This window comes from Petaurus breviceps, unplaced genomic scaffold, assembly GCF_028583685.1.
Source record: "Petaurus breviceps papuanus isolate PSGF00001 unplaced genomic scaffold, PetGlider_PUasm1.0 190, whole genome shotgun sequence".
NCBI lineage: Eukaryota > Metazoa > Chordata > Mammalia > Diprotodontia > Petauridae > Petaurus > Petaurus breviceps.
The window spans coordinates 1,517,996-1,535,852 of record NW_027185810.1 but is presented as its reverse complement, the minus strand read 5'-3'; the positions used below and the strand labels follow the sequence as shown (position 1 = coordinate 1,535,852).

The following is a 17,857-nucleotide window of genomic DNA, read 5'->3' as shown; positions in this document are numbered from 1 at the left end:
CCCTCTCCCCAGTAAGTTATCATCCTGCCTTTCCTTCACAACCTCTAATGAGGGGGGAAGCAAGGCATTATTCCCATTCTACTTTTTAAAAGCTTTACTTGGTAGGAAGCTCTTCCTTCAATCATTCAAAATCTGCCTCTTTACAACTTCAAAACGCTGAAAGAATAGCTTGATTTTTGAATGTGGAATCAGGAAGGTATGGGGTCAAATCCTTCCTCTGATACTTTCTGTGTGGCCATTGACAAGTCACTTGACTTATCTGTGCCTCGGTTTACTCATTTATAAAATGAGGATAATGGTATCTGTAACACCTACCACCCAGGGTTGTTGTGAGGCTTACAGGAGATAATAATTACAGAGAGTTCTATAAATGTCAGTTATAATTACAACTGCTCTGAATTCTGCCTTCTGTGGCAAACAGAATATTCTTACACATAGAAACCCTTCAGATAGCAAAGACAGCTATTATTTCCCCACCTAAGTCTCCCCTTCTCCAGTCTAAACATTCCCAGTTTCTTCAACTGATTCTCATTCAGTGATCTCAAAATCCATCACAAATCTGACTGTCTTCCTCCTTAAAATGTGGCATCCACAAACTAAACAAAACACACTGGTTGGCCTAACCAGCACAGAGGGAAAGCGGGATATTTCCTTTGCGAAGTTTAGCCAAGCAGATGGATTCCTTCAAAAATAGATAGTTCCAAAGAATTAGAAAGGTGGAGGGGGGAGGCGCCCAAAAATTGAGGAATGGTTGAAGGAACTGTGGTGTGTAAATGTGATAGGTTACTGTTGGGATGTAAGAAATGATCAAAGGAATGGTTTCAGAGAAACCTGGAAAGACTTGGATGAACTGATAGACTTAAGTAAGCAAAACCAGAACACTTAATAATACAGTAGCATCCATATTGTAAAGACAAACAGCTCTGAAGTTTTAAGAACTCTGATCAATGCAATGACATGCTACAATTGTAGAGGACTGAATATTAAGCCTGATACTTCCTTGACAGAGAAGGGATAAACTCAAGGTTCAAAGTGAGATACCTAAATATATGTGTGTGTATATGTATGTCTATGTATATATACACATATGTATGTATACACATATACGTATATGTGTGTATATACATGACATGGCCAATGTTGGAATATGTTTTGCTTAACTATGCATATTTGTCAAAGCAGTTTTGTGGGGGTTTTTTCCCTTTTTTGTAATTGAGAGGAGGATAAAGTAAAATTTTGTTAATTTAAAAATAACAAAATAAATTTTTCATGTCCCCACATTTATTTCACCAGGGACAGGTATAGTCAGAATGTTGATTTAAGCCTACAAAATTTATTGATTTTAGACTTCCACGGGCAGGGCCAAGATGGCGGAGTAGAAGCGGCTGAGCTCTCCCAACATTCCCCCTCTAAATAACTTTAAAATAATTCCTCAAATAGAATTCTGGAGTGGGTAAGCCAATAAAAGGTCAGGGTTTGTCATTCCTCCAGCCCAAGACAACTTAGGAGGTTGGAAAGGGAAAATCTGTAACACAAGGAGTGGAGAGCCTGGTCCAATTCCCACATGGATGAAACACCAGTATGGAACTAGGTGGCAGCAACAGAAGAAGCAGCAGCTTTGGGAGTTCTCCAGCCAGAGATGGTCAAAGGACCTGGTAACTGGTCAGAATGATCACAGGGGCCCTTTGTGCTAGCACTGGACGCAGACTAGGACGCTGCTTGGCAAATTCATTTCCTATACCCACTTCTGGGTCACGGTTCAAGGGTGAAGAGGACCATTTTCAGTCAAGAGGGAGCAAGGGCTATTAGAAGCAGTATCACTTCTGACCCCAAGGGAGCAGGGGTCTTTCCTGAGTAAAGATCAGGACACAGGCCAGGATAGCAGTGACCATACCTCTCCCCTGATCACATCACTTTGGAAATACCAAAACCTCCAGTACCAGCTTTGAAAGCAGAATGTGCAAAAAGGTCTGAAACTTAGAATAGTGCCCCTCCCCTTGTCCCATGCTGGGAACAGAAACCAATTTTAACATAAACTTTAAAACCCAAAAATAGGGTTGAAAATGAGCAGAAAAAAAGAGATTGACCATAAAAAGCTACTATGGTGACAGGGATGATCAAGACTTAAATTCAGAAGAAGACAATGAAGTCAAAACAGCTAAGCCTCAAAGGAAAATGTGCATTAGACACAAGCTGAACAAAAATTCTTAGAAAGCAAAAAAAAAAAAGTATTTTCAACATCAATTAAAAGTGGTAGAAAAATTAGTTAAAGAAATGAAAGGAAGAAAATTATGAAAAAAAAAACAATTAACTGCTTGGTAAAAGAGGCACAAAAAATACCAATAATACCCTTAAAAAAAGAATCAACCAAATGGAAAAAGAGTTATAAAAATTTACTGAAAAAAAAAATTTCTTAAAAATTAGAATTTGAGGGGCAGCTAGGTGGCACCGTGAATAGAGCACCAACCCTGGAGTCAGGAGGACCTGAGTTCAAATCCAGCTTCTGATACTTAACACTTACTAGCCATGTGATCATGGGCAAGTCACTTAACCCCAATTACCCTGCCTTCCCGCCTCCAAAAAGCAAAATAAAAAATAGAATTTGGAAAGTGGGAGCTAATAACCCTATAAGACATCGAGAAATAATGAAACAAAGTCAAAAGAATGAAAAAATAGAAAAAATGTCAACTATCCCACTGGAAAAACTGACTTGCTGACTTGGAAAATAGATCAAGGAAGGAACTTAAGAACTGATAAGACTACCTGAAAGCCATGACCAAAGAAAGAGCCTAGACATTGTATTTCAAGAAATTATAAAGGAAAACTGTCCATATATCCTGGAACCAGAGGGTAAAATAGAAATTAAAAGAATCCCCTGATCACATCTTGAAATAGGTCCCAAAATGAAGACTCCCAGGAATATCATAATCAAATTCCATACACATACATAATTCTACGTACATATAAGCTACCACCCCCTCCCCCCCCCTGCTTTTTCTATCTCTTTGGGATACAGACCTAGTAGTAGTATTGCTGGATCAAAAGAGAACATCATATGAAGTAACAGCAATATTGTACAATGTTCAACTGTGACTGACTTAGCTATTCTGATCAATGCAATGATCTAAGATAATTCTGAAGAATTTATGATGAAAAATGGGGATAGGTGGCACAGTGGATAGAGTATGCCATGACTCAGGAAGTCATGAAGACTCATCTTCCTGAGTTCAACTCTGGCCTCAGATACTTAGTAGCTATGTGACCCTGGACGAGTAACTTAATCCAGTTTGTCTCAATTATTTCATCTATAAAGTGAACTAGAGGAAGAAATGGCAAACCACTCTAGCATCTCTGCCAAGAAAACCCCAAATGGAGTCACAAAAAATCAGACACAACTGAAAAATGACTCAACAATTACTACTATGATAAAAAAAATTATCCACCTCCAGAGAAAGAACTGATGAAGCTGAATGTAGATCAAAGTATACTATTTTTTACTTTATTTTTCTTGTGGGGGTTTTTTGTCTGTGTTTTCTTTTGCAACGTGGCTAATGTGGAAATATGTTTTGCATGGCTTCACAAGTATAATTTATATTAAGTTGTTTGCCTTCTCAAGTTGGGGCGAGAAGCAGGAAGGAGGGATAGAATCTGGAATTCAATTTTTTTTTAAAAAAGAATTTTTAAAAATTACACGTAATTGAGAATAAAATAAAATAAGAGAAAAAAGGAATATTAGTTTTAGCAATAAGACAAGAAAAATAATTGGAAGAACAAAAATAGGCAATGAGGAAACAAAACTATCATTCTTTACAGTAATGGTATACTTAGAGAGCCCTAGAGAATCAACTAAAAAACTTGTTGAAACAATTAACAACTTTAGCAAAGTTGTAGGATATAAAATAAATCTTCATAAATCATTAGTATGTCTTTATATTACCAACACAACCCAGAAGCAAGAGGTAGAAAGATAAAATCCATTTAAAATAACTGCAGATGTTATAAAATACTTGGGTATTTTATAAAATACCTAACAAGATAAATTCAAAAATTCATATAATTCATATAAATGAATACATTCATATATGAATATGAATTCATATAAATGAATACAATTATAAAACACACTTTACACAAAGAGCTAAACAACTAGAGAAATATTAATTGTTCATAGGTAAGCTAAGCAAAAGGAATAAAAATGACAATTCTACCTAAGTTAATTTACTTATTTGATGTCAATACCAATCAAACTTCCCAAGAATTATTTTATAGAGCTAGAAAAAATAGTAACAAAATTCATCTGGAAGAACAAAAGGTCAAGAATATCAAAGGAATCAATGAAAAACATGTGAAGAAAGGCAGTCTAGTAGTCCCACATTTCAAACTTCATTACAAAGTGCTAATCATCAAAACAATCTGGTACTGGCTAAGAAACAGAGTGGTAGATCAGTGAAACAGAGTAGGTACCCAATACACAGTAGTAAATAAATGTGGTAATCTAGTGTTTGATAAACTCAAAGATTCAAGTTTGGGGGTAAGAATTCACCATCTGAGAAAAATTGTTGGGAAAACTAGAAAGAAGTTTGGAAGAAACTAGCCACAGATCAATATCTCATACCATATATCAAGATAAGGTCAAAATAGATAAATGATTTGGACCTAACAGATGATAGCATAAGTAAATTGAAAAAGCATGGGAAAATGTCAGATCTATGGATAAGGGAAAGAGTTTATGACCAAGAGATACAGAGAATCATGGGAAGTAAAATGGATAATTCTGATTACCAGAAATTAAAAAGATTTTATACAACAAAACTAAAATGCAGTCAAAATTAGAAGGAAAAGAGGAAACTAGGAAAATTTATAGCAAATTTCTCTGTTAAAGGCCTTAATTCTCAAATATATAGTAAATTGAGTCAAATTTATATAAATGTAAACCATTCCTCAATTGATAAATGGTTAAAGGATATGAACAGGCATACTAACAAATCAGAGGTATCATAGTCACATGAGGAAATATTCTAAATCACTACTGATTAAAGAAAGGTAAATTAGAACACCTCACACCTATCAGGTTGGCTAACATAATAGAAAAATGAAAATGATACATGCTAGATTGAATGTGCAAAAATTGGAATATTAATGAACTGTTTGGTGGAGTTGTGAACTCAATTCAATCATTCTGGAGAATAATTTGAAACTTTGCCCAAGGAACTATAAAACTGTGCATACCTTTTGACCCAACAATATCATTACTAGATCTATATCCCTAAGAGATCAAAGAAAAGGAGAAAAGGTCTATTTGTTCAAAAGTATTTATAGCAGTTCTTTTTGTGGTAGTAAAGAATCGGAATCTGAGGGGATGGCTCAGCATGGGAATCAGGTGGGGAATGGTTGAACACATGAAAGTATATGACTGTGATGAAACACTATTGTGCTATAAGACATGATGAGCAGGATGGTTTCAGAAAAACCTGAGTAGACTGATATTAACTGAAGTAAAGTAAGCATAACCAGGAGTAATGTTGTAATGATCAACTATAAAAGACTTAGCTACTGTGATAAGGCAATGATCCAAGACAATTCCAAAGGACCTATGCTGAAAAATGCTATCCATTTCCAGAGGGCAATCTGATAAATTCTGAATGCAGATTGAAGCATACTTCATTTTTCTTATTTTGTGAGTGTGTATATTTTTTGTAACATAGTTAAATATGGAAACATGTTTTATATGACTTCACATGTATAATCAGTATCAAATTGCTTGCCTTCTTAATGGGTGGAGGAGGGAAAGGAAGGGGGGAGAGAATTTAGAATTCAAATTTTTATTAAAAAACATTAAATAGTATTTCATTTTTTTCCAATTACATGTAAAGGTAATTTTCAACATTCATTTTTGCAAGATTTTGAGTTCCAAATTTTTCTCCCTCTCTCTTCCACAAGACAGAAAGCAATCTGATATAAGTTATACATGTACAATCGTGTTAAACATATTTCCACATTAGCCATGTTGTGAAAGAAGAATCAGAACAGAAGGGAAAAACCACAAGAAAGAAAAAACAGTGAAAATAGTATGCTTTGAGCTGCATTCAGACTTTATAGATCTTTCTCTGGATGTGGATAGCATTTTCCATTATGAGTCTTTTGGAATTGTCTTAGATCATTGTATTGCTAAGAAAAGATAAGTCTATCATAATGGATCATCACACAATGCTGCTTTTACTATGTACAGTGTTCTCCTTGTTCTGTTCATTTCACTTTACATCAGTTCAAGTCTTTCCAGGTTTTTCTGAAATCCACCTGCTCATCATTTCTTATAATACAATAGTATTCCCTTACATTCTTACAACACAAATTGTTCAACCATTCCCCAATTAATGAATATTCCCTCAATCTCCAATTCTTTGCCACCACAAAAAGAGCTGCTGTAAATATTTTTGTACATGTGGGTCCTTTTCCCTTTTTATGACCTCTTTGGGATACAGACCCAGTAGTGATACTGCTGGATCAGAGGGTATACACAGTTTTATAGACCTTTAGATGTAGTGAAACTCAAATTTTTTAAAATAAATGTGAAATAATTACATGTAATTGGGAAACAGCAAAATAAATTAAAGTTTATTTTATATACAAATTCACATATACATATATGTGTATATATATACATATGTACATACACACATATGTATCTATTTCTTTCTCCTCTCTCTTGCCAAATACTATAAGCAAGTATCTCTACTATTTTCCTAAACCTCCCCCAGATCATCACTAAACATTCTGAAGCAATGTCATCAATTTTTTTCTCTCTTATCTAACTAATTTGTTTTTCAACATTCAACTATAGCTCCTTTATTTGCTCATCAATAATCCTAGTATTACTGCAAATCGATTTTTAAGTTAGATGGAATACCTCCAAATCTCTCATCTGGTGACTTGATGATTACAAGGAATACTGAAAGTGTTTCTATGCTTCGCATGACAGAGGAAGAATTCACTATTTAAAAAACAAAGAACACCAAGCAATTAAAGTCACCCCACAAACAAACACAAAAAGTTGACCATCCCACAAAAAGATTTTAAGCTTCAAAGCATAGTGAAACATCTAAGTAAGCTATGTTACTACGAATCACTTGCCAAAAATTATTCTCTTGGTCAACTGGCAAAGTAGTCATTCTCTTTGCCCTGTATTGTTCCTTACATTCACTTTTTGATTGCAAATCTAGCAGCTAATTTTAAGATGTCATTCTAAACATTTTTAACTAGTTTTAAAAACTCAAATCTGCTTTAACTACTGTTTTGCATTACTTCATGCCTCCATTCCACTCCCCATATGATCAAAAGATCTGTTGCATTTATTGACAGTCATGATTCCTTATTTCTGTAAGTGCTGTCATTTTCAATTATTATAAAAGAGTTCAACTGTCCAGGAAAAAGTAATTCTCTAAATTTCTTAATGTTCATCCAGGAGGAAAAGGTAGAAATTTGTAATAACTTTAAAACATGGAGGAGGCTAGTGGTGTAGGACCACTTAATGGTCCCAAATATGTTCAGTTGCTATTATGTAAATAAAATATGCTTCAATTGGATATACAGCTAAATTCATAGTGTTTCTTCAAAAAAGTCAAGTCAATTGACCTTTTCCCTTATTCTTCTATTTGTTTCAGGAGCAAAGAATGTGAGGATAAAATAAGATAATATTTGTAAAGCACTTACCACCGTGCTTGACACTTAATAGGAGCTTAATAAATGTTTATACCCACCCCCCACGGAAATCAATATGCATTTCAAATACAATAGTATTCCATCAGAATCATATACCATGTTCAGCCACTCCCTACTTGATTCCCATGTTGAGCCATCCCCTTAATTTCTAAATCTTTGCTACCACAAAAAGAACTGCTATAGTTTTGAACAAATAGATCTTTTTCCCTTTTCTTTGATCACTTAAGGATATAGATATAGACCTAGTAGTGGTATTGTTGGGTCAAAGGGTAGGCACAAATTTCAAAGTCACAATCTTTATCTCTGGTTATTCCTCCCAAATAGTTAAAAAAAATCTTTCTTTTCTTCAGTTGGAAGAATCACTTCTGGATCAATAATCAGCCAATCAATACACGTCAGTTATTCCAACCATGTCATCAAGTAAGAATTATCCAATAACTTCCTTAATGAATAACAAGAATTGCTTTAAAAGAAAAAAAAAGATCCCAAACCTAAGATAACAGAAGAATTCACTGTTTAAATACTCTTTACCCATCTTTATCTCAAAGAATCAATCTACAGCACAATTTTTATAATCTTTGAGTGGGTTATTTGTTTGGGTTTGGTTTTTTTGTGGGGGGGGGGGGGTTTTTTGTTTTTAAAGTTCTGTTTTCACGGGGGGGTAGGTGGTGCAGTGAGTAAAGCGCCGGCCCTGGAGTCAGGAGGACCCGAGTTCGGTTCTGGCCTCAGACACTTAACACCCACACACACACACAAAAAAAAAAAAAAACTAGCCGTGTAACCTTGGGCAAGTTACTTAACCCCAATTGTCTGCCAAAAGGCAAATAATAATAATAATAATTCTGTTTCCAAAAGGAAATTTATGAGAGCACTTGCCATATGCAACTCCAACCTTCTTTATGAACATCAAAGCAGAACAATCTTGATCGTAATATCCTGGATTTTAAAAGATCTTCATAAAATCGCTCAGCCTAGCATCTTTTATTGTGGCTCCAACCATACTACTTTAAGCTGTCCTTATGGATAAATCACTCTGTACCCAAAGATTCTTTCCCTTAATTTTTCACAGGAAAATCATCCCTAGTCAGCAGGCTTTCGTAGATATTTCCAAGTTTTCTGCACGTGTGGTCCTTGAGAGGCATATAATCATATATTCCAATTCAATATAGAGCTGGTGGGTGCATTCAGCTTAACCTCCATCTCCTAAAATGTGAATGTTTTGTTTTCTGTATAAATTTCAGTGCTTTCTACTGCTTAGAAAGAGACTCTCTCAATAGAGCTCAAAGCACATTGGAAGACACTGCGTAATCTCCACAAGAGTGACGTAAAGGTAGCTGTTACTCCAATTCACCAATGAAAAAACTGACATGGATAAAGTGTCCCACTGGAGATTATACAGTGAGCTGGTGAGAACCGGATCAAGGACCTTGGCGGGGCTATAAAATTCCCACTGTCATCATGAATCTTGGATATTCAGTCTAGTGCTCCATTCTCCAAACTAGATCACTCATTGCTTTATGACTTCACGTCTAAATGTCTTTTGAGGATTTTACTTTCTGAGAAATTCTTCAAAGCAGCTAGTGTGTAGACTTCAATTATCCCAAGTCACAGTAATACAGTCCATCAGCTGTTTTAATTTCATGAATATGAGAGGTAATTTTTCTTACTAATGTGGCCCAACAGTGACTGTCAAGCTCCAACCTATCCTCTTATTTCATAGATTCCTCCTAAGTTCTCACTCTGAAAAATGGCCATTATATCAACTGTCCTCTAGTACATTTATTAGTGGTGCCTATTTTTAAAGAGATTACCTAAGATTCACTTCCCTCCCCCTTTCCTCCTCCTCCTCTCTCTCTCTCTCTCTCTCTCTCTCTCTCTCTCTCTCTCTCTTTTTGTGCAAACCTGAAGGTCCAGTCTTCAAACATTTTCATTTCTTGTGACATTCTAATTCCTTGATTAATAATTCTGTCTCCAAAAGGAAATTTGTAAGAGCTGTTGCCATTTGTAATCCCATCTTTCTTTGTGAACATCAAGGCAGAACAATCTCTCCTTTCCAGCCATCCACCCTTGCTATCCATAAATTACAACCATTCACCATCTCTCAGATACCCTACCATCCCTTTTATGGATTTTGTACTGTTCATGTCCTTGCATTTTTAAAATTTATGGAATTTGGGTCTTAAACAAAGGTACAATGAAAGATATGGCATTTTTCTCCAGGGGAGGTCCTATTTTCCCAAGAGAGATTCACAAAAGGGATGTGAAAGTGTAAAGAGGGCTTGAGAGGTCACCAAGTCATCAATAATATGCTGATCACCATGCGGATCACATAAATCAGATGAAAAACTCTATTAGGAATTATTAGCAATAATTGAACTTCAACATATTGTTAAGACGTGGTCCCAGGACCAAGGTTTCTGCTGTGACTTCTCATTAAAGCAGATGCTTAGTATCATAGCAGCAGGTCTCAGCTTAGTAACAAAGATGAGAATAAGCTCAACAGGATGCCAAGCATTTGTCCTTAAGAGATCAACAGCAGACTCTAAAGGAATTCATCCTGCATCACCAATCAAATCGACCGGTTGCCTGGCAGCAGACGGACCAATTCCAAGACAGCTTCCCTCAGAGACACACTCTTATAAACACCCCTGCACTTGGCCAATCAATCCAATTTGGTGGAAAATCATAATCTAGTCATTCGGCTATGGCCAAGGAAATACCCTAAAGGTTTAGCTTGTTAAATCTGGATATGAAGCCAGGAACAATTACTGTTAGATTTTTTGCCAAAAGTCTCCAACTGATTAACTTAAGATATGGAGCTACAACTCAGTATTAAAGAAATACTGAGGGGGTCAAGTAGATCTGGTCCTAGAGTTGGTTGCTGGGATTGTACAATCTATATATCAATACCCTATACACACTCTTCCTTCAGACACAGAACATGTCATAGTTTAGGATCAAAGCAGCCAGAAATATCGAAACAAAATCTTAGCACTCTATACCATAAGAGTATAAATAGCTACAGACACAAGAAGATTTTGAGTTGCATTTGATCAGAATAAAGCATATAGTAAGTTGTGGTCTTCTATCAATTAAAGCAGAATCTAAAAATACCGCTTTATTTCTGACACAAGGAACTAATTTCTTGAACACTGAAGGGAAAACTATAGCTTTCCTCTAACTCAAGGGTCAGTAACCTTCTTTGTGTAATGGGACCCCTCTGGCAGTCTGGGAAGCCTAACCCTTCTCAGAATAATGTTTCTAAATGCATAAAATACACAAAGTTAAAAAGAAAATCATTTATATTGAAACATTTATCAAAATATATTTTTTAAAAGAAACCAAATTCATAGACTTCAGATAAGGCACCCTAAATTTAATTCATCTCATTTAGATAAGAAATAATGCACAACATGCAAGTGGTTCTTGGGCTGTTTGTTTCAGAACCCTTCTTTGCCTCCACCATGAAAACAATATTCAGAATGAGATGTAAGTTATGAAAGGTTAACAGATTAGGATATAAGTGGAAGATAGACAGTGATGACTTTATTTCTTAAAATTCATCCATTTTCTTTTGATTCATCATACAAAACTCCAACATTCAATTGTATCAAGGAGAAACCTGGCATTATACAAAATATTTTTTTTAATTTACAATTTCTAGATGGCACAGTGGATAGAGTACAGGGCCTAGAGTCAGGAGGACCTGACCTGGGTAATGCATTTAACCCAGTTTATCTCAGTCCCTCATCTGTGAAATGAACTAGAGGAGGAAATGGCAATATTCCAGTATCTCTGCCATGATATCCCCAAATATGGTCATGAAAAGTTGGACATGTCTGAAACAATGAATAACAACATACAATTTCCAAAATGACAATCTACTTTCCTCCTCCTGTTCAATTCTAGGCCCAGCTCATTGTCCATATGCATTTGTCTATCAAGGTACAGATATAGATATGTATGTGTATATATTTGTACAATACATATATATGCATAAATACATGCATGGACCATTTCTATGGGTTCTCTCCAACTGCATATCATACTTCAGACAAGATGTAATCTTTGTATAGTTGGTTTTTCCAGTTTGGGCAGTTAAGCCAAACTCTTTTGAATGATTATGAACTTTATTTTAAAAGTTCTGCAATGTTCTAGGGCTTGTTGGCAAGAGATTTGGACCTTGTGAGCTGCTCTGAAAGTATAAACCTAAAGTGAATGTGAAATATCTGTTCGGCAGTTCTACCAAGTTGTCTTTACCTGCCAGGAGAGTATAAGAGATGCTATAAGCTATTTTTAATATATCGTGCATTTGTTAATGCGTACTTATGAGTTCTCGTGTTTTGCATTTCTTTTATGGTAGAAGAAATAAACATCTGTCCTAGGCCTGATACTTACTTTGTACATTGACTAGCTTTTCTACAACAGACTATGTGAATCACTTTCAGAAAAAACCCTAGACATGAACCATACCAAAGTTTTGTTTCATTATTTTACATGTTTTGCTCAGAACCCTGAAATATGATCAATAAGTTGAGGAGCATGAAAAAATCTCTTCTTTTGAGGGTTAAGTTCCCCTAAGATTGCACACAGGTCGACTTGTGCCCAAAATTGGAGCCCTTTGTAGGAAAAAGCCCCCTTATGCATGGGTGAGGCATATATATATATATACATATATATATACATATATATATTCATTTTTTACAGACTTAAATGAGCATAGGTTTTCTTCCTTATAGAAATTTATCTTCTTGAGGTCTTTATTTAATTTTTCTCTTAGTATCCCTAATATCTAGCACTGATACTTAATAAGTGCTTATGGAATGATGCAAACAATACAACGTCATCTATAAATATAATCATCTATAGGGAACTACTCTTCCATTTGGATTCTGTACCAGTCATGATATGTGGTCCATGATAGTGACAAATGTATGTCTCCCTGTTTTATGCCTTGCTTGATATTAATAATCTGAAGGTCATTAAACAAAATTGTCTCTGTTTTATTATATATTTTAGAATCTTGGGTGTCTCTGATGTGGATAGGAGACATGTTGTTGAAGAAGAGCCTAAATGGTAATGTTTTGCTCTACCAAATGAAATATTTGTATAGTCAACAAACGGTAAGCACCATGGGCTCTTGTAGTCTTTACCTCTTAGTAAATTTTCTGTTACTAAGGTGTGGTGTGCTATAGAAAGTCATTTGAGAATAACTATCTGTTCCTTTCTCACATTTTCATTAAAGAAATCTTCAACAATTTGTAGGCAAATCTCATTAAAAATTCTGTAGAAATGGAAAAGTAGGTGCAGTAAGTTGTGCCTGATCAAAACAATGTGAACAGAAAGCCAAATCAATAAGGCATGAGATCACCAGGAGAGTATGGAGCCTTAGCCACATGAGCCAATCAAGTCTTAGGAAGAGCTTCCCTGGCTTTTAGGGAAAGAATTAGCTTAACCTACGTGGAAGGGGCAGAAAAGCAGGGGACCCTCGCTTCACATAATAGCTGAATACGTTTACAGTTACTGATATTTTCTTTGCAACTTTTTTAAACAAGATTTTTATTTTATTATTAATGTATATAGTTGTAACAATTATGTATAACATATATTCCAATTATTTTTTCTCATTGCATCACCTCATGCAAGTCTTCTGATATTTAAAAAATATTCTTCCTGTCCACAATTCATTATGGCATACCTTCATACACTACAATTTGTTCAGCCTTTCATCAAACAGGAACAGGTTTCTATTCCAACTTTTGGCTATTACAAATAGTTATGAATATTTATATAAACAGGTCTTTTCTTTTTGTCAAAAGGTTTCACTGGATCAAAGGGTATGAACAATTAATTTTGTAACTTTTCTCACATAATTCCAAACTATTTTCCAAATTGGTTAGACTGATTCATATCTCTACTAGCAGAGTATTCATATGCCTGTTTTTTGCATCTCTATCCAACACTGAATTTTTTCCTTTTTTTTTCTTTGGCAATTTTATGGAAGCTGTTAGTTGATAATTTTTGTAATTTGTATTTCTTTGATTATTAGCAATTTTGAGAACTTTCATGATTGTTGTTAATTTCACTTTTTTAAAAAAGATTTTTCATACCATTTAATCATTCTTTATAGAAAGGCAGGCCTTAATATTACAGACCTGTGTCTGTTCCTCGTATATGTTTATGTTGTCTTTTTATCAGATTCATTTCATGCAGTTTTTTTTCCTGGTCTGTATCTTTTTCTTCTTATTCTTGTTGCATCTATTTCATTTGGGTAAAAACTTTATTTTTGTAATACTGAAATAATATATTTTTAAATTTTATGACATTCTATATTTTATGACTGATTAAAAAATCATATCCTATATACAGTTTGTGTGAGACATTAATTTTTTTCTATAACTTTTATAGTGAAACTTTTTATATTTAGTTCATTTATTGTGGCATGTTATATAAATGCTGGCCTTACCCTATTTCCCATTAAACTGATGCACATATTTACCATAAATTGTTACTGAATAGAGAGGTTTTTTAAGGCTCTTTGTATGTTTGAGTTTACTGAAAAATAGACTGCTGTGCATACACATTTCACCCTACATGTATCTATTCTATTACACTGATGAACTTTTCTTTTTACAAATCTAGTCTCCAATAGTTTTGATAAGTAGTGTTTTTACAAGTTAATGAACTTTTATTCAGCACTTAACTATATGTCAGGTACCGTATTAAGCATTGAGAACACAGAAAACACAGTCCCTGTCCTTAAGGAGCTTACATTCTAAGGAGAGAAAAGAACACATAAAAGTTCAAGAGTAAGGGAGGTACAAGTGACTTGGGAGAGAAAGTCTGGAGAGTCAGGAGTAGAAGCCAGAGAGGAAAATATAATTTGGCAACGCCACGTACTTCATTCCTACTTTTTTTCTCATTGTTTTCTTAGATATATATCTATTTGACCATTTCATCCTTCCATATGAATTTTAGTGGCAGAAGAGGTGGGTATTAGTGTAATTCTTTAAACTACATCTTTGGCCATTTGTCTGGAATAGTATCAAATCTATCAATTAATCGAGGTAAGATTATCCTTTTTACTATATTGGCATGGCCTTTCCATAAACAATGAACACCTCTCTACTTCTTTAGGTCTTCCTTTAATGTTATGAAAATTGTTTTGTAATCATATTTATAACTTAATTTATAATATTAATTTATAATTTAAGTTGTGTGTGTGTGATTTAGTAGGTCAACTCCTAGATATTTAGTGCTATTTAAAATTATCTTTATCTCTTCTTCCTGAGTTTTGCTAATAACATATAGACATGCTAATGCTTTTCGTGTATTTATTTTATTTTTTGCCATCTTGTTGAAGCAATTAATAGTCTCAATTTTTTCTCACTCAAGTGTTCTATGTAAGCCAATTCCTTTGAAACCATTAAAACTCAAGTGGATCTGTTATCTCATTAATGAAGGTACTTTTCCCAGTGATGTCAATTACATCCTATCTGTGCCTTCCCATGCTATATAGCACTTAGCTACATCCTCTTGTAAATTTGTCCCAAAGTCTGCCTCTCTCACTTTCTTTTGAAATAGTCAGTAAACCAATGGAGCATATGGACTACACAAGGGTTATGCTTCTCTCTTAGCACATGCCTAAGCCACCTTCTTTTTTATTCATACTATTTTAAGATAGCATCTTTTACACCTAGTCTTTGTAATTCTTTGTAAAGGGCTCCAATGCCCTTTGGATGACTCTCAATTTGAATTTTTCTCAGACTGTAGTATTCCATAAGTCACAGTTATACAACAATGCTGGAAGCATGCTGAGATTAAAAAGATGGACTTTTCTTTCATGGAGAAGCTTGGGGTCACTTGCAGTTTCCCAAAGACAATTCACTTCCTCCTATTTAATTATGGATCTAATTCATTGCCCATTTGGAGTGCCTATCTAAGCCATATACACTGCTGGACAAGTTCTAGAGGTCATCTATTCAACTATAAATTCAAAGTAGATCTTTCCAGCTTTATTATATACTATATCCCTTTATATACTTTACAGCCCAGTCAGTCAGTCAGTCAGTCAATAAATAAGCTAGTCAATAAGTATTTATTAAGAACCTCTGTGTGCCAGGCACTGTGTTGTATTCTGGAAGGACTTTACTATTCTCAATGAGCTCAGTTATTGGAGGAGACAACATGAAAATAACTATATGTAAACAAGATATATAGACAATAAATTGGAGATAATCAACAGAGGGAAGGAGCTAACATTAAAAAGGATTAGTAAAGGTTTCTCCTGATAGAAGGTAGGATTTTATGTAGAACCTGAAGGAAGCCAGGAGGTAGAGGTGAGAAGGGAAAGCATTCCAGGTAGGTGGGAAAGTCAGGGAAAATGTTCAGAGTTGGAAGATGGAATGTCTTGTTCTATGAACATTAAGGAAGCTAGTATCACTGACTTACAGAGCACTGGGTTGGGGTTGGAAGAGAATTTAAGGTGTAAGATGACTGGGGACCAGGCTGTAAATGGCTTTGAATGTCCAACAGATAATTTTATATTTGACCCTGGCTGTAAAAGGGCAAGAAATAATGGAGTAATAATACTGGAGTTCACAGGGAAATTACATGGTCAGATCTGCTCTTTAGGAAGATTAATTTGACAATTGAGTGAATGATGGACTGGAGTTAGGAGAGATCTGAAGCAAGAAAACCAATCAGCAAGCTACTGCAACTGTCCAGGCTTGCAGCAATAAAAGAACCTACACCAGGGTGATGGCAACTGTCAGAAGAAAGAAGCAAGCATATGCAAGAGATATTAAGAGGGTAAAATAGATAGGACTTGACAGCAGATTAGATATGAGGTATTAGAGAGAGTAAGGAATCAAGAGTTGCATCTAGGTTTTGACCAGGAAGATGGTGGAATCCATGATGGTAAGAGGGAAGTTTGGAAGGAGAGAGGGTTTGGGGAGAAATATGTTTGGTTTTAGATATGATGATTTTATGACCTCAACTGGATATCCAGTTTCAGAGAGGCCAAAGACATTTGGATATACAAGTCTGGACATTAGAAGAGATGTTTGAGCTAGATCTGGAGATCTGAAAATTAGCAGCATGGAGATGGCAATTTAATCCATGGGAGTTGATAAGATCACCAAGTGATATAGTCTAGAGAGAGAAGAGAACCAAGGACAGAACCCTTAGAACATTCACACTCTTAGTGTACATGACCTGGATGAAGATCCAAGAAAGGAGATAGAGAAGGAGTAGCAGATACGTAGGAGGCGAACCAGGAGAAAGTGGGGTCTTGAAAACCTGGAGAAGAGATTATTGCGTAGAAGAGGTTGATGGATAGTGTCAAAGGCTGCTGAAAGGTCAAGAAGAATAAGGATAAAGAAGAAGCCATTGGATTTACCTTGTTACTGCTCCTCCTTGCAAAGGCTGTCTCACATAGCCTGGAATGCAGTCTCCTCTACCTCTGCTTTCTGGATTCCCCAGTTTCCTTTGGGGTTCAGTTTAGACATCACTTCCTATGTGAGGATTTTCTTGATGCACATTTTCTCCTCAAAGATGTTAATGATGCTCCCCCAAAAAATTACTTTACATTTATTTTTAATATTTTGCATATATTTATCTGTCTATCCTGATGAGATATCTACTTTGTATCTTCAACGCAACTAAGTGGTACAGTGGATAGACCAGGCCTAGAGTCAAAAAGACCTGAGTTCAAATCCTGCCTCAAACACTGACTTTGAGCAAGTAATTTCTGTCTAACTCAGTTTCCTCATCTGTAAAATGGGAATAATGATATCTACCTCCCAGTGTGGTTGTGAAAATCAAATAAGATAATTATAAAATGCTTAATACAGTACATAGTAAGCACTATATAAATGTTACCTACTATTATTATCATCACCATCATCATTACTATACAGAAGATGTTGAGAAAATACTTATTGATTGAGATATCTTACCTACTCCTGACATATTCACTGGAGGCACCTTGTTGGAGAAAAGTCTTTTAAGGAATATTTTGTTCTGCTGATTCAAATACTTTAACAAACAATAAGCATAGGGGAACCTTATATTTTCTATGTCTTTCACACAATTATGTGATGGTAAAGAAAGGTCTATCTGAACCATCATATCCACA

General features: G+C 35.1%; 1 protein-coding gene across 1 annotated transcript in view; it reads right to left on the bottom strand.

Annotated features, from left to right (window-relative positions):
- Nucleotides 1–17,857, bottom strand: part of RNF182 (ring finger protein 182) — a 41,050-nt gene that overhangs the window by 10,389 nt on the left and 12,804 nt on the right. The gene's annotated exons all lie outside the window — the stretch shown is intronic.